This window comes from Chiloscyllium punctatum, chromosome 16 (assembly GCF_047496795.1).
Source record: "Chiloscyllium punctatum isolate Juve2018m chromosome 16, sChiPun1.3, whole genome shotgun sequence".
NCBI classification, from domain to species: domain Eukaryota; kingdom Metazoa; phylum Chordata; class Chondrichthyes; order Orectolobiformes; family Hemiscylliidae; genus Chiloscyllium; species Chiloscyllium punctatum.
Window position 1 is genome coordinate 80,600,852 of NC_092754.1, and position 25,719 is coordinate 80,626,570.

Sequence of the window (25,719 nt, forward strand, 5' to 3'; positions counted from 1 at the left end):
TCACCTAACCCTGACACTCTCACACTTACTCCATCACTGTCACACTGACCCCCTCACAATCATTCCATCAGCGTCACCCTGACCTCCTCACACTCACTCCATCACCGTCACACTGACCCCCTCACACACACTCCATCACCTTCACCCTGACCCCCTCACACTCACACCATCACCGTCAATCTTACACCCTCACACTCACTCCATCACCGTCACATTGACACCCTCACACTCACACCATCACTGTAACCCTGACACCCTCAGACTCACACCATCACCATCACCCTGAAACCCTCACACTCACTCCATCACCGCCACACTGACACCCCCTCACTCTCACTCCATGACCGTCACACTGGCCCCTTCACAATGACTCCATCACGGTGACACTGACCACATCACACTCACTCCATCACAGTCACCCTGACCCCCTCACACTCACTCCATCACCGTCACACTGACCCCCCTCACAATCAGTCCATTTGCGTGACGCTTACCAACTCATAATCACTCCATCACCGTCACTCTTACCACCTCACACTCACTCCATCAACCTCACACTGACCCCCTCACCCTCACTCCATCACCGTCCCCCTGACCCTCTCACATTCACTCCATCACTGTCACACTGACCCCCTCACAATCCCTCCAACAGCATCACCTTGACAACCTAAAAAACACTCCATCACCGTCACTCTCAACCCGTCACACTCACTCCATCACAGACAAACTGACCCCCTCACACACACTCCATCACTGTCATCCTGACCACCTCACATGCACTTCATTCATGTCACCCTGAACTCCTCACACTCACTAGCTCGCCATCACCCTCACCCCCTCACACTCACTACATCACCGTCACTCTGACCACTTCACAATCACTCCATCACCGTCACCCTCACGCCCTCGCACTCACTCCATCACAGTCACACTGATCCACCTCACAATCACTCCAATAACGTCACACTGACCCCCTCACACTCACTCCATTACCATCACACTGACCCCCTCACAATCAGTCCATCTGCGTGACGCTGACCAACTCATAATCACTCCATCACCGTCACTCTTACCACCTCACACTCACTCCATCAACCTCATACTAACCCCCTCACACTCACTCCATTACCGTCCCCCTGACCCTCTCACACTCACTCCATCACAGTCACACTGATCCACCTCACAGTCACTCCATCAACGTCACACTGACCCCCTCACACTTATTCCATCACCGACACCCTGACCCCCTCACACTCAGTCCATCACCGTCACACTGACCCCCTCACTCTCACTCCATGACCGTCACACTGACCCCCTCACACCCTCTCCATCACTGTAACCCTGACACCCTCACACTTACTCCATCACTGTCACAGTGACCCCCTCACAATGACTCCATCACCGTCACTCTCACCCCATCACACTCACTCCATCACCATCACACTGATCCCCTCACACTCACACAATGACTCCATCACCGTCACTCTCACCCTATCACACTCACTCCATCACTGTCACACTGACCCCCTCACACTCACTCCATCACCGTCAGCCTGACCCCCTCACACTTACTCCTCACGGTCACACTGACCTGCTCACACTCATCCCTACACTGTCAATCTGACCCACTCACACACACACACATCACTGTAACCCTGACCCCCTCACACTTTCTCCATCACTGTCACACTGACCCCCTCACACTCACTCCATCACCGTCAGCCTGACCCCCTCACACTTACTCCTCACGGTCACACTGACCTGCTCACACTCATCCCTACACCGTCAATCTGACCCACTCACACACACACACACATCACTGAAACCCTGACACCCTCACACTTACTCCATCACTGTCACAGTGACCCCCTCACAATGACACTATCACCGTCACTCTCACCCCATCACACTCGCTCCATCACTGTCACACTAAGCCCCCTCATATTTACTCTATCACCGTCAGTCTGACCCGCGCACACTCACTCCATCACCGTCACTCTGACCACTTCACAATCACTCCATCACCATCACGCTGACCCCCTCACACTCACTCCATTCATGCCACCCTGACCCCCTCACAATCACTCTATCACCGTCACCCTCACGCCCTCGCACTCACTCCATCACCGTCACACTGACCCCCTCACACTTATTCTATCACCAACACCCTGATCCCCTCAGACTCACACCATCGCCGTCACCCGGAAACCCTCACACTCAGTCCATCACCGTCACACTGACCCCCTCACTCTCAGTCCATCACCGTCACACTGACCCCCTCACACTCACTCCATCACCGACACACTGACCCCATTACAATCAATCCATCAGCGTGACCATGACCAACTCACAATCACTCCATGAACGTCACTCTCACCTCCTCACACTCACTCCATCAAATTCAACCTGATCCCCTCACACTCATTCCATAACTGTCACGCTGCCCCCTCACACTCACTCCATCACCATCACTCTGAGCCGCTCACACTCACTCCATCACCGTCAGTCTCACCCCCTCACACTCGCTCCATCACTGTCACACTGACACCCCCTCACACTCACTGTATCACCGTCACCCTGACACCCTCACACTCACTCCATCAACGTCAGCCTGACCCCCTCACACTCACTCCTCACCGTCACACTGATCTGCTCACACTCAACCCATCACTGTCAAACTGACCCACTCACACACACACTCATCACCTAACCCTGACACACTCATACTTACTCCATCACTGTCACACTGACCCCCTCACAATCATTCCATCAGCGTCACCTTGACCACCTCACACACACTCCATTACCATCACTCTCAACCCCTCACACTCACTCCATCACTGTCACACTAACCCCTCTCACATTCACTCCTTCACCGTCAACCTGACCACCTCACACACACTCCATCACTGTCATCCTGATCCCTCACACACACTCCATTCATGTCTCCCTACCTCCTCACAAAGACTCCATCAACGTCACCCTCACCCCCTCACTCTCACTCTATCACTGTCACCCTGACCTACTCACACTCACTCCATCACCATCACACTGAACCCCTCACACTCACTCCATCACCGTCACACTGACCCCCTCACACACACTCCATCACCTTCACCCTGACCCCCTCACACTCACACCATCACCGTCAATCTTACACCCTCACAATCGCTCCATCACCGTCGCATTGACCCCCTCACACTCACACCAGCACTATAACCCTGACCCCCTCAGACTCACACCATCACCATCACCCTAAAATCCTCACACTCACTCCATCACCGCCACATTGACACCCCCTCAGTCTCACTCCATGACCATCACACTGGCCCCCTCACAATCACTCCAACACGGTGACACTGACCCCCCTCACAATCAGTCCATCTGCGTGACGCTGGCCAACTCATAATCACTCCATCACCTTCACTCTTACCACCTGACACTCACTCCATCAGCCTCACACTGACCCCCTCACACTCACTCCATCACAGTCACCCTGACCCCCTCACACTCACTCCATCACCGTCACACTGACCCCCCTCACAATCAGTCCATCTGCGTGACGCTGGCCAACTCATAATCACTCCATCACCTTCACTCTTACCACCTGACACTCACTCCATCAGCCTCACACTGACCCCCTCACACTCACTCCATCACCGTCCCCCTGACCCTCTCACATTCACTCCATCACTGTCACAGTGACCCCCTCAGAATCACTCCAACAGCATCACCTTGACAACCTAAAAAACACTCCATCACCGTCACGCTCAACCCATCACACTCACTCCATCACAATCAAACTGACCCCCTCACACACACTCCATCACGGTCATCCTGACCACCTCACATGCACTTCATTCATGTCACCCTGAACTCCTCACACTCACTAGCTCGCCATCACCCTCACCCCCTCACACTCACTACATCACCGTCACTCTGACCACTTCACAATCACTCCATCACCGTCACCCTCACGCCCTCGCATTCACTCCATCACAGTCACACTGATCCACCTCACAATCACTCCAATAACGTCACACTGACCCCCTCACACTTATTCCATCATCGTCACCCTGACCCACTCACACTCACTCCATCACAGTCACACTGATCCACCTCACAATCACTCCATCAACATCACACTGACCCCTTCATACTTATTCCATCACCGTCACCCTGACCCCCTCACACTCACTCCATCACCGTCACCCTGACCCCCTCACACTCACTCCATCACCGTCACCCTGACCCCCTCACACTCACTCCATCACTGTCACACTGACCCCCTCACACTCACGCCATCACTGTAACCCAGACCCCCTCAGACTCACATCATCGCCGTCACCCTGAAACCCTCACACTCAGTCCATCACCGTCACACTGACCCCCTCACACTCACTCCATCACCGACACAATGACACCATCACAATCACTCCATCACCATCACACTCAACCCTTCAAACTCACTCCATCACCGTCACCTTAACCCCTTCACACTCACTTCATCACCATCACACTGACTCCCTCACACTCACTCCATCACCGTCACCTTAACCCCTTCACACTCACTCCATCAACGTCACACTGACCCCCTCACACTCACTCCATCACCGTCACCTGAACCCCTTCACACTCACTCCATCACCCTCATCCTGACCCCATCACATTCACTCCTTCACCATCACCATGACACCTCACACTCATTCCATCACTGTTAACCTGTCCTCTTAAACTCAAACCATCACGCTCGCTGTGACACTCACACAGACTCCATCACACTCACCCTGAGCCCCTCACACTCACTTCATCACCGTCACACTGATCCCCTCACACTCACTCCATCGCCATCAACCTGACCCCGTCACACACAATCCATCACTGTCATCCTGACTCCTTCACACGCACTCCATTCATGTCACCGTGACCCCCTCACACTCACTCCATCACCGTTACCCTCACCCTCTTACACTCACTCTATCACCATCACTCTGATCCCCTCACACTCACTCCATCAAAGCCACCCTGACCCCTTCACAATCACTCCATCACCATCACACTGACCACCTCACAATCATTCTATCACCGTCACCCTCACCCCCTCACACTCACTCCATCACTGTCACACTGACCCCCTCATACTCACTCCTTCACGTCACCCTGACCTCATCATTCTCACTCCATCACTGTCACCCTGACCCACTCACACTCACTCCATCACCATCATCCCGACCCCCTCACACACATTCTATCTCCGTCACCCGGACCCTCTCACTCTCACTCCATCAGCAACATCCTCACCACACTTACACTCACTCTATCACCGCCAACCTGAACAGCTCACACTCACTCCATGACCATCACACTGAGCCCCTCAGACTAACTCCATGACCGTCACAATGGCCCCCTCACAGTCACTCCATCACCATCACCCTGGCCCCCTCGCAGTCATCCATTACCAAAACTCTGACCACCTCACACTCACTCCATCAGCATCACCCTCACAACCTCACAATCACTACATCACCAGCACTCTCACCCCCTCACACAGACTCCATCACGGTCACACTGACCCCTCCACACTCACTCCATCACCATCACACTGACCAGCTCACACTCACTCCATCACTGTCAACCTGACCATCTCACACACACTCCACCACTGTCATTCTGACCCCATCACACGCACGACATTTATGTCACCCTTACCCCCTCACACTCACTCCATCAACATCACACTCACCCCCTCACACTCACTCAATCACCGTCACACTGACCCCCTCTCACACATTCCATCTCCATCAACCGGACCCTCTCACTCTCACTCATTCACCAACACCCTCACCCCACATACACTCACTCTATTGCCACCAACCTGAACCACTCACACTCACTTCATGACCGTCACACTGACCCCCCCTCACAATCACTCCATCACTGTCATACCGACCTCCTCACACTCACTCCATCACCGTCACCCTGACCTCCTCATTCTCACTCCATCACCGTCAGCCTGACACCCTCGCACACACTCCATCACCATCACCCCGACCCCCTCTCACACATTCCATCTCCATCACCCGGACCCTCTCACTCTCACTCCATCACCAACACCCTCACCCAACTTACACTCACTCTATCACCGCCAACCTGAACACCTCACACTCACTCCATGACCGTCACACTGACTCCCTCAGACTCACTCCATGACCGTCACACTGGCCCCCTCACACTCACTCCATCACGGTCTCACTGACCCCCCCACACTCACACCATCGCCGTCACCCTGACCATCTCACACACACTCCACCACTGTCATTCTGACCTTCTCACACGCAAGCCATTCATGTCATCCTAACCCCCTCACACTCACTCCATCACCGTCACACTCACCCCCTCACACTCACTCCATCACCGTCACCCTGACCCCTTCACACTCACTCCATCACACTCATCCTGACCCCATCACATTCACTCCTTCACCATGACATCGCACACTCATTCCATCACTGTCAACCTGTCCTCTCACACTCAAACCAATCCGCTTACTGTGACACTCAAACATACTCCATCACACTCACCTTGACCCCCTCACACTCACTTCATCACCGTCACACTGATCCCCTGACACTCACACCATCACCGTCACCCTGACCCCCTCACACTCACTCAATCAAAGCCAACCTGACCACTTCACAATCACTCCATCACCATCACACTGACCCCCCTCAAAATCACTACATCACGGTCACCCTGACGCACTCACACTCACTCCATTACTGTCACACTGACCCACTCACACTCACTCCATCACAGTTACCCTGACCACCTCACACTCAGTCCATCACCGTCAGCCTGACACCCTCAAACACACACTCCATCACCATCACCCCGACCCCCTCTCACACATTCCATCTCCGTCAACCGGACCCGCTCACTCTCATCCATCACCAACACCCTCACCCCACTTACACACTCTATTGCCACCAACCTGAACCACTCACACTCACTCCATGACCGTCATACTGACCCCCCTCACAATCACTCCATCACTGTCACACCGACCCCCTCACACTCACTCCATCACCGTCACCCTGACCTCCTCATTCTCACTCCATCACCGTCACCTTGACGCCCTCACACTCACTCCATCACTGTCACTCTGATGTGCTCACACTCACTCCATCACGTTCAACTTGACCCCGACCCACTCACACCATCACTGTAACGCAGACCACCTCACACTAACAATATCACCGTCACCCTAACCACATAAAACTCACCCCATCTCCGTCACCCTGACCCCTCACACACACTCCATCACCATCACCCTGAACACGTCATACTCACTCCATCAGTGTCACCTTGACCCCTCACAAATCATCCATCACTGTTACCTTGACCCCCCTCAGACACACTCCATCACCATCTCCCTGACCCCCTCACACTCACTCCATCACTGTCGCCCTGACCCACTCACACACACTCCATCACTGCTACCCTTACCACCTCACACTCACTCCATCACCGTCAGCCTGACACCCTCACACACACTCCATCACCATCACCCCGACCCCCTCACACACATTCAATCTCCGTCACCGGGACCATCTCTCTCTAACTCCATCACCAACACCCTCACCACACTTACTCTCACTCTATCGCCGCCAACCTGAACCCCTCACACTCACTCCATGACCTTCACACTTGCCCCCTCACAGTCACCCCATCACCGTCACCCTGGCCCACTCACACTCACTCCATCACCGTTACTCTGACCCTGCTCACACTCACTCCATCAGCGTCACCCTCACCACCTCACAATCACTACATCACCGGCACTCTCACCCCCTCACACTCACTCCATCACGGTCACACTAATACTCCAAACACTCACTCCATCACCGTCACCCTAACCCTTTCACACTCACTCCATCACCCTCATCCTGACCCCATCACATTCACTCCTTCACCATCACCATGACACCGCACACTCATTCCATCACTGTTAACCTGTCCTCTCACACTCAAACCATCACGCTCACTGTGACACTCAAACAGACTCCATCACACTCACCCTGACCCCCTCACACTCACTTCATCACCGTCAACCTGACCCCGTCACATACAATCCATCACTGTCATCCTGACTCCTTCACACGCACTCCATTGATGTCACTCTGACCCCCTCACACTCACTCCATCACCGTCACCCTCACCCCCTTACACCCACTCTATCACCGTCACTCTGATCCCTTCACACTGACTCCATCAAAGCCACCCTGACCCCTTCACAATCACTCCATCACCATCACACTGGCACCCCTCACAATCACTCCATCACTGTGACACTGACACCCTCACACTCACTCCATCACCGTCACCCTGACCTCCTCATTGTCACTCCATCACTGTCAACCTGACCCCCTCACTCTCACTCCATCACTGTCACCCTGACCACTTCACACTCACTCCATCACCTTCAGCCTGACACCCTCACACACGCTCCATCACCATCACACCGACCCCCTCACACACATTCCATCTCCGTCAACCAGACCCTCTCACTCTCACTCCAGCATCATCACCATCACCCCACTTACACTCACTCTATCGCCGCCAACCTGAACCACTCTCACTCACTCCATGACCGTCACACTGACCCCCCTCACAATCACTCCATCACTGTCACACTGACCCCCGCACACTCACTCCATCACTGTCACCATGACCTCCTCAATCTCACTCCATCACCATCATCCTGATGCCCTCACACTCACTCTATCACTGTCACTCTGATGCGCTCACACTCACTCCATCACGTTCACCTTGACCCCCACCCACTCACACCATCACTGTAACCCAGACCACCTCACACTAACAATATCACCATCACCCCGACCCCCTCACACACATTCCATCTCCGTCACACAGACCATCTCACTCCCACTCCATCACCAACACCCTCACCACACTTACACTCACTCTATCGCCGCCAACCTGAACCCCTCACACTCACTCCATGACTGTCACACTGGCCCCCTCACAGTCACTCCATCACCGTCACTCTGACCCCCTCACACTCACTCCATCAGCGTCACCCTCACCACCTCACAATCACTACATCACCGGCACTCTCACCCCCTCACATACACTCCATCACGGTCACACTGAACCCCCCACACATTCACTCCATCACCGTCACCCTGACCATCTCACACACACTGCACCACTGTCATTCTGACCCCCTTACACACACACCATTCATGTCACCGTTACCCCCTCACACTCACTCCATCACCGTCACACTCACCCCCTCACTCTCACTCCATCACCAACACCCTCACTCCACTTACACTCACTCTATCGCCGCCAAACTGAACCCCTCACACTGGCCCCCTAACAGTCACTCCATCACCATCACCCTGGCCCACTCACACTCACTCCATCACCGTCACTCTGACCACCTCACACTCTCTGCATCACCGTCACCCTGAGCCCCTCACACTAACTCCATCACCTTCACACTGACCCCCTCACATTTTCACCTTCACTGTTATCCTGACCCCCTCACATTCACTCATCACCATCGCACTGACCGGCTCACACTCACTCTATCACCATCAGTCTGACCCCCGCAAACTCACTCCATCACTGTAAACCTGACCCCCTCACACTCACTCCATCACCATCAGTCTGACCACCGCACACTCACTCCATCACTGTAACCCTGACCCCCTCACACTCACTCTATCACTGTCACACTGACACCCTCACACTTACTCCATCAGTGTTACACTGACCCGCTCACACTCACTCCATCACCGTTAGTCTTACCCCCGCACACTTACTCCATCACAGTCACCCTGACCCCCTCACACTCGCTCAATCACCGTCACCCTGAGCCCCTCACACTCACTCCATCACTGTAGCCCTGACACCCTCACACTTACTCCATCACTGTCACACTGACCCCGCACAATCACTCATTCACCGTCACCATGAGCACCTCACAATCACGACATCACCGTCACTCTCACCCTCTCACACTCACTCCATCACAGTCAGCCTGACCCCTTCACACTCACTCCCCACCGTCACACTGTCACACTGACCCGCTCACACTCAACCCATCACTGTCAATCTGACCCACTCACACACACACTCATCACTGTAACTCTGACACCCTCACACTTACTCCATCACTGTCACACTGACCCCCTCACAATCACTCCATCAGTGTCACCTTGACCACCTCAAACACACTCCATCACCGTCACACTAACCACCCCTCGCATTCACTCCATCACCGTCACCCTCACCCCGTCACACTCACTCCATCACCGCATTCTGACCCCCTCACACACACTCCATTCATGTCACCCTGATCACATCACAATCTCTCCATCACCGTCACCCTCATCCCCTCACACTCACTCTATCACCGTCACTCCCCCTTCACAATCACTCCATCACCATCTCCCTGACCCCCTCACAATCACTCTATCACCGTCACCCTCACCCCCTCGCACTCACTCCATCTCAGTCACACTGACCCCCCTCACAATCACTCCATCACCGTCACCCTGACCCCCTCACACTCACTCCATCACGTTAACCCTATCCCCTTCAAACTCACACCATCGCCGTCACCTTGAAACTCTCACACTCAGTCCATCACTGTCACACTGACCCCCTCACAATCACTCATCAGCGAGACCATGACCAACTCACAATCACACCCTCACACTCACTCCATCAACGTCACACTGACCTGCTTACACTCACTCCATCACCGTCACCCTGACCCTCTAACATTCACGCCATAACTGTCATCCTGACCACCTCACACGCACTCCATTCATGTCACACTGACCCCGTCACACTCACTCCATCACCGTCACCCTGGCCCCCTCACACTCACTCCATCACCATCAGCCTGACCCCTTCACACTCACTCCTCACCGTCACACTGACCATCTCACACTCAACCCATCACCGTCAATCTGACCCACTCACACACACACACATCACTGTAACCCTGACACCCTCACACTTACTCCATCACTGTCACACTGATCCCCTCACAATCACTCCATCAGCGTCACCTTAACCACCTCAAACACATTCCATCACCGTCACTCTCAACCCGTCACACTCACTCCATCACCGTCTCCCTGAACCCCTCACAATCACTATATCACCGTCAACCTGACCCCCTCACACTCACTCCATCACTGTCACACTGACCCCCTACAATCACACCATCACTGTAACCCTGACCCCCTCAGACTCACACCATCGCCATCACCCTGAAACCCTCACACTCACTCCATCACTGTCACACTGACCCGCTCACTCTCACTCCATCACTGTTAGTCTGACCCCCGCACACTCACTCCATCACTGTAACACTGACCCCCGCTCACACTCACTCCATCACCGTCACCCTGACCCCCTCACACTGACTCCATCAACATCATCCTGACCCCCTCACACTTACTCCCCACCGTCACACTGACCTGCTCACACTCAACCCATCACCGTCAGTCTGGACCGCTCACACACACACTCATCAATGTAACCCTGACACCCTCACACTTACTCCATCACTGTCACACTGACCCCCGCACAATCACACCATCAGCATCACCCTGACCTCGTCACACTCACTCCATCACCGTCACCCTCACCCCCTCACACTCACACCATCACCGTTACTCTGATCTCGTCACACTCACTCCATCACCGTCACACTGACCCCCTCACAATCACTCTATCACTGTCACCCTCACCCCGTCACACTCACTCCATCGCCATCACACTGACCCCCCTCACACTCACTCCATCACCGTCACACTGTCCACCTTACACTCACTCCATCACCGTGACGCTGACCCCCTCACACACACTCGATCCCTGTCACCCTGATCCCCTCACACACACTCCATCACTGTCATCTTGACCCCATCGCATCCACTCCATTCATGTCAAACTGAACTCCTCACACTCACTCCATCACCGTCACCCTCACCCACTCACACTCACTCCATCACCGTCACTCTGACCCCCTCACATTCACTCCATCACTGTCATCTTGACCACATCAAACACACTCCATTCATGTCACCCTGACACCCTCACACTCACTCCATCACCGTCACCCTGTCCCCCTCACACTCACTCCATCACCGTCACCCTCACCCCCTCACAATCACACCATCACCGTCTCCCTGACCCCCTCACACTCACTCTGTCACGGTGACCCTCACCCCCTCGCCCTCATTACATCTCAGTCACACTGACCCCCCTCACAATCACTCCATCACCGTCACACTGACACTCTCACACTCATTCCATCACCGTCACCCTGACCCCTTCAGACTCACTCCATCACGTTATCCCTGACCCCCTCACACACACTCCATCACTGTCATCTTGACCCCCTCGCATGCACTCCTTTTATGTCACACTGAACTCCTCACCCTCACTCCATCACCGTCACCCTCACCCCCTCACTCTCATTCCATCACCGTCACTCTGACCCCTTCACAATCACTCCATCACCATCTCCCTGACCCCCTCACAATCACTCTGTCACCGTCACCCTCACCCCCTCACTTTCACTCCATCTCAGTCACACTGACCCCCCTCACAATCACTCCATCACCGTCACACTGACACTCTCACACTCATCCATCACTGTCACCCTGACCCCTCACACTAACTCCATCCCGTTAACCCTGATCCCCTCACACTCACTCCATCACTGTCACACTGACCCCCTCACACTCACACCATCACTGTAAACCTGACCCCGTCAGACTTACACCATCGGCGTCACCCTGATACCCTCACATTCAGTCCATCACCGTCATACTGACCCCCTCACTCTCACTCCATAACTATCACACTGACCCCCTCACACTCACTCCTCACCATCACACTGACCTGCTCACACTCAACCCATCACCATCAATCTGACCCACTCACACACACACTCATCACTGTAACCCTGACCCCCTCACACTCACTCCATCACCGTCACTCTCACATACTCACACTCACTCCATCACTGTCACACTAACCCACGCTCACACTCACTCCATCACCGTCACACTGACCGCTCACACACACCCCATCACCGTCAGCCAGAGCAACTCACACTCACTCTTCATGGTCACACTGTCCTGCTCACACTCAACCCATCACCATCAATCTGACCCACTCACACACACATACATCACTGTAAACCTGACACCCTCACACTTACTCCATCACTGTGACACTGACCCCCTGACAACCACCTCAAACACACTCAATCACCGTCTCTCAACCCCTCACACTCACTCCATCACCGTCATCCTGACCCCATCACATGCACTCCATTCATGTCACCCTGACCTCCTCACACTCACTCCATCACCGTCACCCTCAGCCCCTCACACTCACTCCATCACCGTTACTCTGACCCCCTCACACTCACTCCATCAGTGTCACCCTCACCTCCACACACTCACTCCATCACCGTCAATCTGTCCCCCTCACACTCACTCCATCCCTGTCACACTGACCCCCTCACACACACTCCATCACCTTCATCCTCAACCCCTCACACTCACACCATCACCGTCAATAATACACTCTCACACTCATTCCATCACCGTCACCCTGACCCCTTCACACTCACTCCATTACATTAACCCTGGCCCCCTCAGACTCACACCATCGCCATCACCCTGATACACTCACACTCACTCCATCACCGTCACACTGACCCCCTTACAATCACTCCATCATCGTGACCATGACAAACTCACAATCACTCCATCACTGTCACTCTCACACCCTCACACTCACTCCATCAAATGACACTGACCCCCTTACACTCACTCCATCACCATCAGCCTGACCCTCTCACACTCACTCCATCGACATCAACCTGATCCCCTCACACTCATTCCATAACTGTCATCCTGACCACCTCACACGCACTCCATCACCGTCACACTGACCTCCCTCTCAATCACTCCATCACCGTCACTCTGAGCCCCTCACACTCACTCCATCACCGTCAGACTCACCCCCTCACACTCACTCCATCACCTTCACATTGATCCCCCCTCGCTCTCACTCCATGACCGTCACACTGGCCCCCTCACAATCAATCCATCATGGTCACACTAAGCACATCACGCTCACTCAATCACAGTCACCCTGACCCCCTCACACTCACTCCATCACCGTCTCTGTGACCCCCTCACAATCACTCCTTCACTGTCTCCCTGACCCCCTCACAATCACTCTGTCACCATCACCCTTACCCCCTCGCACTCTTTTCATCTCAGTGACACTGACGCCCCTCACAATCACTCCATCACCATCACACTGACACTCTCACACTCATTCCATCACCGTCACCCTGACCCCTTCACACTCACACCATCACGTTACCCCTGACGCCCTCACACTTACTCCATCACTGCACACAGAGACCCCCTCACACACACTCCATCACTGTCATCTTGACCCCCTCGCATGCACTCCATTCATGTCACACTGAACTCCTCACCCTCACTCCATCACCGTCACCCTCACCCCCTCACTCTCATTCCATCACCATCACTCTGTCCCCCTCACACTCACTCCATAACTGTCATCCTGATCACATCACACACACTCCATCACTTCACACTGACCTCCTCACACTCACACTATCACTGTAACCCTGCCCCCCTCAGACTCATACCATCGCCGTCACCCTGATACCCTCACACTCACTCCATCACCGTCACACTGACCCCCTCACAATCACTCCATCAGCGTGACCATGACAAACTCACAATCACTCCATTACTGTCACTCTCACACCCTCACACTCACTCCATCAACGTGACACTGACCCTCTCACACTCACTCCATCACCGTCACCCTGACCCTCTCACACTCATTCCATAACTGTCATCCTGACCACCTCACACGCACTCCATTCATATCACGCTGACACCCTCACACTCACTCTATCACCGTCACCTTGACCCCCTCACACTCACTCCATCACCGTCAGCCTGACCCCCTCACACTCACTCCTTACCGTCACACTGGCCTGGTCACACTCAACCCATCACCGTCAATCTGACCCACTCACACACACACTCATCACTGTAACCCTGACCCCCTCACACTCACTCCATCACGGTCACACTAACACACTCACACTCACTCCATCACTGTCACACTAACCCCCCCTCACGCTCACTCCATCACCATCACCCTGACCGCTCACACAAACCCCATCACCGTCAGCCAGACCAACTCACACTCACTCCTCACGGTCACACTGTCCTGCCCACAATCAACCCATCACCGTCAATCTGACCCACTCACACACACACTCATCACTGTAACCCTGACACCCTCACACTTACTCCATCACTGTCACACTGATCCCCTAACAATTACTCCATCAGCGTCACCTGGACCACCTCACACACACTCCATCACCGTCTCTCACACCCTCACACTCACTCCATCAACGTGACACTGACCCCCTTACACTCACTCCATCACCATCAGCCTGACCCTCTCACAATCATTCCATAACTGTCATCCTGACCACCTCACACGCACTCCATTCATGTCACACTGCCCCCCGTCACACTCACTCCATCACCGTCACCCTCACCCCCTCACACTCACTCCATCACTGTCACACTAGCCCCCTCACACTCTCTCCATCACCGTCACACTGACCCCCCTCACACCCACTCCATCCCCGTCAACCTGTCCCCCTCACACTCACTCCATCCCTGTCACACTGACCCCCTCACACACACTCCATCACCTTCACCCTCAACCCCTCACACTCACACCATCACTGTGAATATTTCACCCTCACACTCACTCCATCACCGTCACATTGACCCCCTCACACTCACACCATCACTGTAACCCTGACCCCCTAAGACTCACACCATCGCCCTCACCATGAAACCCTCACACTCACTCCATCACCGTCACACTGACCCCCCCTCACTCTCACTCCATGACCGTTACACTGGCCCCCTCACAATCACTCCATCACGGACACACTTACCAAATCACACTCACTCAATCACAGTCACCCTGACCCCCTCACACTCACTCCATCACCGTCACACTGACCCCCTTACAATCAGTGCATCTGCGTGACCCTGACCAACTCACAATCACTCCATCACCATCACTCTCACCCCCTCACACTCACTCCATCAACATCACACTGACCCCCTCACACTCACTCTCTCACCATCACCCTGACCCTCTCACACTCACTCCATCACGGTCACACTAACACACTCACACTCACTCCATCACTGTCACACTAACCCCCCCTCACGCTCACTCCATCACCGTCACCCTGACCGCTCACACACACCCCATCACCGTCAGCCAGACCAACTCACACTCACTCCTCACGGTCACACTGTCCTGCCCACAATCAACCCATCACCGTCAATCTGACCCACTCACACACACACTCATCACTGTAACCCTGACACCCTCACACTTACTCCATCACTGTCACACTGATCCCCTAACAATTACTCCATCAGCGTCACCTGGACCACATCACACACACTCCATCACCGTCTCTCACACCCTCACACTCACTCCATCAACGTGACACTGACCCCCTTACACTCACTCCATCACCATCAGCCTGACCCTCTCACAATCATTCCATAACTGTCATCCTGACCACCTCACACGCACTCCATTCATGACACGCTGCCCCCCGTCACACTCACTCCATCACCGTCACCCTCACCCCCTCACACTCACTCCATCACCGTTACTCTAACCCCCTCACACTCACTCCATCACTGTCACACTGGCCCCCTCACACTCTCTCCATCACCGTCACACTGACCCCCCTCACACCCACTCCATCACCGTCAACCTGACCCGCTCACACTCACTCCATCCCTGTCACACTGACCCCCTCACACACACTCCATCACCTTCACCCTCAACCCCTCACACTCACACCATCACTGTGAATATTTCACCCTCACACTCACTCCATCACCGTCACATTGACCCCCTCACACTCACACCATCACTGTAACCCTGACCCCCTAAGACTCACACCATCGCCCTCACCATGAAACCCTCACACTCACTCCATCACCGTCACACTGACCCCCCCTCACTCTCACTCCATGACCGTTACACTGGCCCCCTCACAATCACTCCATCACGGTCACACTTACCAAATCACACTCACTCAATCACAGTCACCCTGACCCCCTCACACTCACTCCATCACCGTCACACTGACCCCCTTACAATCAGTGCATCTGCGTGACCCTGACCAACTCACAATCACTCCATCACCATCACTCTCACCCCCTCACACTCACTCCATCAACGTCACACTGACCCCCTCACACTCACTCTCTCACTATCACCCTGACCCTCTCACACTCACTCTTTCACCATCACTCTGACCCCCTTCTCAATCACTCCATCACAGTCACCCTGACCCCGTCACAATCACTCTATAACCGTCACCCTGACGCCCTCATACTCACTCCATCACTGTCACACTGACCCGCCTCACACTCACACAATCACTGTCACCCTGACGTCCTCACACTCACTCCATCACCAACATCCTCACCCCCTTACACTCACACCGTCACCATCATAATGACACATCACACTCACTTAATTGCTGTCACACTGACCCCCTTCACACTCACTCCATCACCATCACACCTACCGCCTCACACTCAGTCCATCACTGACACCCTAACACCTCACACTCATGATATGACTGTCAACCTGCCCCCCTCACACTCACTCTATCACAGTCACACTCACCCCCTTACACTCACTCCATCACCGTCTCCCTGATCCCCTCACAATCACTCTAACACCGTCACCCTCACACCCTCTCACTCACTCCATCACCGTCACAAAACCCCCTCACAATCACTCCATCAACGTCACACTGCCCACTCACACTCACTCCATCACCGTGACCCTCACCCCCTCACACTCACACCATCACCGTCACTCTGACGCCCTCACACTCACTCCATCATCGACACCTTAACCCCCTCACAATCTCTCCATCACCGTCACCCTGACCCCTTCACAATCACTCCATCACCTTCACCCTCATGCCCTCACTCACACAATCACCGTCACTCTTACATCCTCACAATCACTCCGTCACCATCACACTGACCCCCTCACACTCACACCATCACTGTAACACTGACCCCTTCAGACTCACACCATCGCCATCACCCTTAAACACTCACACTCACTCCATCACTGTCACACTGACCCCCTCACAATCACTCCATCACGGTCACACTGACCACATCACAATCAGCCCATCTCAGTCACCCTGACACCCTCACACTCACTCCATAAACGTCATCCTGACCCCTTCACACTCATTCCATTACCGTCACTCTCACCCAATCATACTCACTCCATCACCCTCAGACTGACTCCCTCACTCTCACTCCATGACCGTCACACTGGCCCCTTCACACTCACTCCAACACCGTCACCCTGGCACACTCACACTCACTCCATCACTGTCACACTGACCCCCTCACAATCACTCCATCACGGTCACACTGACCACATCACAATCAGCCCATCTCAGTCACCCTGACACCCTCACACTCACTCCATAAACGTCATCCTGACCCCTTCACACTCATTCCATTACCGTCACTCTCACCCAATCATACTCACTCCATCACCCTCAGACTGACTCCCTCACACTCACTCCATCACCATCACTCTGACACCCTCACACTCACTCCATAAACGTCAACTTGACCATCTCACACGCAATCCAATTATGCCACCCTGACCCCCTCAGACTCACTGCATCACCGTCTCCCTCACCCCCTCACATTCACTCCATCACCGTTAATCAGATCCCCTCACACTCACTCCATCACCGTCAAACTGACCCCCTCACACACATTCCATCACTGTCATCCTGACACCATCACACTCACTCCATCACCGTCACCCTAACCCCCTCACACTCACTCCATCACTGTCACACTGACCCCTCAGTATCACACCATCACCGTCACCCTGAAACCCTCACACTCAGTCCATCACCGTCACACCGACCCCCTCACACACTACATCACTGTCATCCTGACCCCCTCACATACACTCCATTCATGTCACACTGGCCCCCTCACAATCACTCCATCAGCGTGACCATGACCAACTCACAATCACTCCATCACCGTCACTCTCACACCCTCACACTCACTCCATCAATGTCACACTGACCCCCTCACACTCACTCCCTCACCGTCACCCTGACCCTCTCACACTCACTCCATCACCATCACCCTCACCCTCTCACAATCACTCCATCACCATCACACTAACCCCGTCACACTCACTCCATCACCATTCCTCTGACCCCCTCACACTCACTCCATCACTGTAACCCTGACCCCCTCATACTTACACCATCACCGTCACACTGACACACTCACACTGACTCCATTACCGTCACACTGATTCGCTCACACTCACTCCATCACCGTCACCCTGAAACCCTCACACTCAGTCCATCACATTCACACTGACCCCCTCACACACACTCCATCACTGTCATCCTGACCCTCTCACTTGCACTCCATTCATGTCACACTGAACTCCTCACACTCACTCCATCACCATCACACTGACCCCCTCACAATCACTCCATCAGCGTGACCATGACCAACTCACAATCACTCCATCACCGTCACTCTCACACCCTCACACTCACTCCATCAACGTCAACCTGATCCCCTCACTCTCACTCCATAACTGTCATCCTGACTCCTTACACTCACTCCATCACCGTCATGCTCACCCCCTCACACACACTCCATCACCATTACTCTGACCCCCTCACACTCACTCCATCACCGTCAACCTGACCCCCTCACGCACACTCCATCACTGTCACCCTGACCCCCACATACTCACACCATCACCTTCACACTGACCCTCTCACACTCACTCCATCACCGTCAGTCTGACACCCGCACACTCACTCCATCACTGTCACACTGACCCCCTCACAATCACTCCATCATGGTCTCCCTGATCACCTCTAATCACTACATCACTGTCACTCTCAACCCCTCACACCCACTCCATCACCGTCACACTGACCCACCTCACACTCACTCTATCACTGTCACACTGACCCCCTCACACTCACTCCATCACTGACACCCTCACCCCCTCACACTCACTATATCACCGTCAACCAGCCCCCTCACATTCACTCCATCCCTGTCACCCTGACCCCCTCACACACACTCCATCACCTTTACCTCACTCCCTCACACTCACATCATCACCGTAAATCTTACACCCTCACACTCATTCCATCACCGTCACTCTGACACCCTCACAATCACACCATCACTGTAACCCTGACCCCCTCAGACTCACACCATCGCCGTCACACTGACACCCCCCACGGTCACTCCATCACCGTCTCCCTGATCCCCTCACAATCACTCTGTCACCGTCACCCTCACACCCTCACACTCACTCCATCACCATCACCCTGACCGCCCTCACACTCACACCATCACTGTCACTCTTACATCCTCACAATAACTCCATCACTGTAACACTGACCCCCTCAGACTCACACCATCGTCGTCACCCTGAAACACTCACACCCACTCCATCACTGTCACACTGGCCCCTTCACACTCACTCCAACATCGTCACCCTGGACCACTCACACTCACTCCATCACTGTCATACTGACCCCCTCACAATCAATCCATCACGGTCACACAGACCACATCACACTCACTCCATCTCAGTCACTCTGACCCCCTCAAACTCACTCCATCACCGTCACCCTGACACCCTCAAACTCACTCCATCACCATCACACTGAATCCCTCACACTCACTCCATTACCGTCACCCTCACCCCCTCACACTCACTCCATCACCGTCACACTGGCCACCCTCACACTCACTCCATCACCATCACCCTCATCCACTCACACTCACTCCATCGCCATCACACTGACCCCCTCACACTCACAGCATCGCCGTCACCCTGACCCCCTCACACTCACTCCATCACCATCAGCCTGACACCCTCACACACGCTCCATCAATGTCACCAAGACCCCCTCACACGCACTCAATCACCGTCTCCCTGAAACACTCACACGCACTACTTCACTGTCACCCTGACCCCCTCACACTCACTCCGTCACCGTCATCCTAACCCCCTCACACACGCTCCTTCACCGTCAGCCTGAACCCCTCACACTCACTCCATCACTATCACACTCACCCGCTCACACTCACTCCATCACCATAACCCTGACCCCCTCACACTCACACCATCAACGTCACCCTGACCCCCTCACACACACTCCATCACTGTCACCCTGATCCCCTCACACTCACTCCATCACTATCACCCAGACCCCTCACATTCACTCCATCATCGTCACCCTGACCCCCTCACACAAACTCCTTCACTGTCATCCTGACTCCATCGCACTCACTCCATCACTGTCACAGTGACCCCCTCACATTCACTCCATCATCGTCACCCTGACCCCCTCACACAAACTCATTCACTGTCATTCTGACCCCATCGCACTCACTCCATCACTGTCACCGTGACCCCCTCACATTCACTCCATCATCTTCACCCTGACCCCCTCACACAAACTCCAGCACTGTCATCCTGACCAACACACACTTCATCCATCACTGTAACCTTGACCCCCTCGCACTCACTCCATAACCATCACCCTTAACACCTCACATACACTCTTTCACTGTCATCCTGTCTCTCTCACCCTCACACCATCACTGTCACCCTGACACCATCACATACACACCATCACAGTCAACCTGACCCCCTCCCACTCAATCCATGACTGTAACCCTGACCATCTCACAATCACTCCATCACCGTCACCCTGACCCCCAAACAAATACTCCATCACCGTCACCCTCACCCCCTCACACTCACTCCATCAACAGCACACACACACCCCTCTCACTCACTGCACCACCGTCACACTGACCCCCTCAAACTCACTCCATCCCTGTCACCCTGACCCCCTCACACACACTTCATCACCGTCACCCTCATCTCCTCACACTCACACTATCACAGTCAACCTGACCCCTTCACACTCACTGCATCACAGTCACACTGACCCCCTCACACTAACAACATCACTATAATCCTGACCCACTCACACTCACACTATCACCGTCACACTGACACCCTCAAACTCACTCCATTACCGTCACCCTCACGCCCTCACACTCACACTGTCACCATTACCTTGACATATCACACTCACTTCATCGCTGTCACAGTGACCACCTCACACTCAATCCATCACCCTCACCCTCACCTCCTCACAATCACACAATCACTGTCACAATCACACCCTCACACTCACTCCATCACCGTCACACGGATTCCCCTCACACTCACTCCATCACTGTAAACCTGATCCCCTCACTCTCACTCCATCACTGTCAACCTGACCACATCACACACACTCTATCACCGTCACTCTGACCAACTCATACTCACTCCATCATCGCCAACCTAACCCCTTCACAATCACTCCATCACCGGCACCCTGACCCCCTCACAATCATTCTATCACCTTCACCCACACCCCCTCACACTCACTCCATCACTGTCACACTGACCCCCTCACAATCACTCCAATCCCGTCACACTGACCCCCTCAAACTCACTCCATCACCATCACCCTGACCCCCTCACTCTCACTCCATCACCGTCACCCTTCCCCCTCACACTCACTCCATCACTGTCACTCTGACGCCCTCACACGCACTCCATCAGCTTCACCTTGACCCACTCACACTCACATCATCACTGTAACCCTGACCCCATCACACTCACAACATCACCGTCACCCTGACCAGCTAAAACTCTCTCCATCACCGTCACCCTGACCCCCTCACACACACTCCTTCACTTTCATCCTGACTCCCTCACAATCACTCCATCACGGTCACCCTGATGCCCTCATACACACTCCATCACCGTCACCCTGACCCCCTCACACTCAATCCATCACTGTCACTCTCACCCCCTCATAATCACTCCATTAACGTCACCCTGACCCCCTCACTGTCGCTCCATCACCGTCTCCCTGACCCCCTCACACTCACTCCATCACTCTCAGACTGACACCCTCACACTCACTCCATCACTTTCACACTGACCCCTCACACACACTCCATCACCATCACCCGACCCCCTCACACACACTCCATCACCGTCACCCGGACCCCCTCACTCTCACTCCATCACTGATACCCTCACCCCCATACACTGATACTATCACCGCCAACCTGACTCCATCACAATCACTCCATGAACGTCACACTGGCCCACTCACAGTCACTCCACCAGCGTCACCCTGGCCCCCTCACACTCAATCAATCAACGACAACATCACCACCACACAATAACAACATCAACGTCACTCTCACCTCCTCACACATCCTCCATCACCATCACACTGACCCTACTCAGTCACTCCATCACCGTCACCCTGACCCCTTCACAATCACTCCATCACTCACCCTGACCCCCTCACAAACACTGAATCACTGTCATTCTGACCCCCTCACACGCAGTCCATTCATGTCAACCTGACCCCCTCACACTCACTCCATCACTGTCTCACTGACCCCCTCACATTCACTCCATCACCGTCACCCTCACCCCCTCACACTCACTCCATCACTGTCACCCTCACCCCCTCATACACACTCCATCACCGTCACCCTCACCCCCTCACACTCACACCATCACTGTCACCCTGACCCCCTCACTCTCACTCCATCACTGATACCCTCACCCAAATATACTCACACTATCACCGCCAACCTGACCCCATCACACTCATTCCATGAACGTCACACTAGCCCACTCACAGTCACTCCATCAGCGTCACCCTGGCCCCCTCACACTCAATCAATCAACAACAACCTCACCACCTCACAATAACTACATCACCGTCACTCTCACCTTCTCACACATACTCCATCACCATCACACTGACCCTCCTCACACTCACTCCATCACCGTCACCCTGACCCCCTCACACTCACTCCATCACCGTCTCACTGACCCGCTCACACTCACTCCATCACTGTCACACTGACCCCACACACACACTCCATCACCATCACCCGACCCCCTCACACACACTCCATCACCGTCAACCAGAACCCCTCACTCTCACTCCATCACTGATACCCTCACTCCCATACACTCACACTATCACCGCCTACCTGACCCCATCACACTCACTCCATGAACGTCACACTGGCCCACACACAGTCACTCCATCGGTGTCACCCTTGGTCCCCTCACACTCACTCAATCAACGTCACCCTCACCTCCTCACAATAACTACATTACTGTCACTCTCACCTCCTCACACATACTCCATCACCATCACACTGACCCTCCTCACACTCACTCGATCACCGTCACCCTGACCCGCTCACACTCACTCCATCACTGTCAACCTGGCCCCCTCACACACACTGCATCACTGTCATTCTGACCCCCTCACACACACTCCATTCATGTCAACCTGACCCCCTCACACTCACTCCATCACCGTCACACTGACCCCCTCACACTCACTCCATCACCATCACCCTCACCCCCTCACACTCACTCCATCACCGTCATACTGACCCCCTCACACTCACTCCATCACCGTCACCCTCACCCCCTCACACTCACTCCATCACTGTCACACTGACCCCCACACACTCACTCCTTCACCGTCACCCGGACTCCCTCACTCTCACTCCATCACTGATACCCTCACCCCCATATACTCACACTATCACCGCCAACCTGACCCCATCACTCTCACTCCATGAACGTCACACTGGCCCACTCACAGTCACTCCATCAGTGTCACCCACGTCCCCTCACACTCACTCAATCAACTTCACCCTCACCACCTCACAATAACTACATTACTGTCACTCTCACCTCCTCACACATACTCCATCACCATCACACTGACCCTCCTCACACTCACTCCATCACCGTCACCCTCACCCCCTCACACTCACTCCATCACTGTCACACTGACCCCCACACACTCACTCCATCACCGTCACCCGGACCTCCTCACTCTCACTCCATCACTGATACACTCACCCCCATATACTCACACTATCACCGCCAACTTGACCCCATCACACTCACTCCATAAACGTCACACTGGCCCACTCACAGTCACTCCATCAGCGTCACCCTGGCCCTCTCACACTCAATCAATCAACGTCACCCTCACTACCTCACAATAACTACATCACCGTCACTCTCACCTCCTCACACATACTCCATCACTTCCACACTGAACCTCCTCACACTCACTCCATCACTGTCACTCTGACCCGCTCACACTCACTCCATCACTGTCAACCTGACCCCCTCACACACACTGCATCACTGTCATTCTGACCCCCCCACACGCACTCCATTCATGTCACCCTGACCCTCCCCGTTTCTCACTCCATCACTGTCGCCCTGACCCCTTCACACACATTCCATCACCGTCACCGTCACCCCCACACACTCACTCCATCACTGTCACCCTGATCCCCT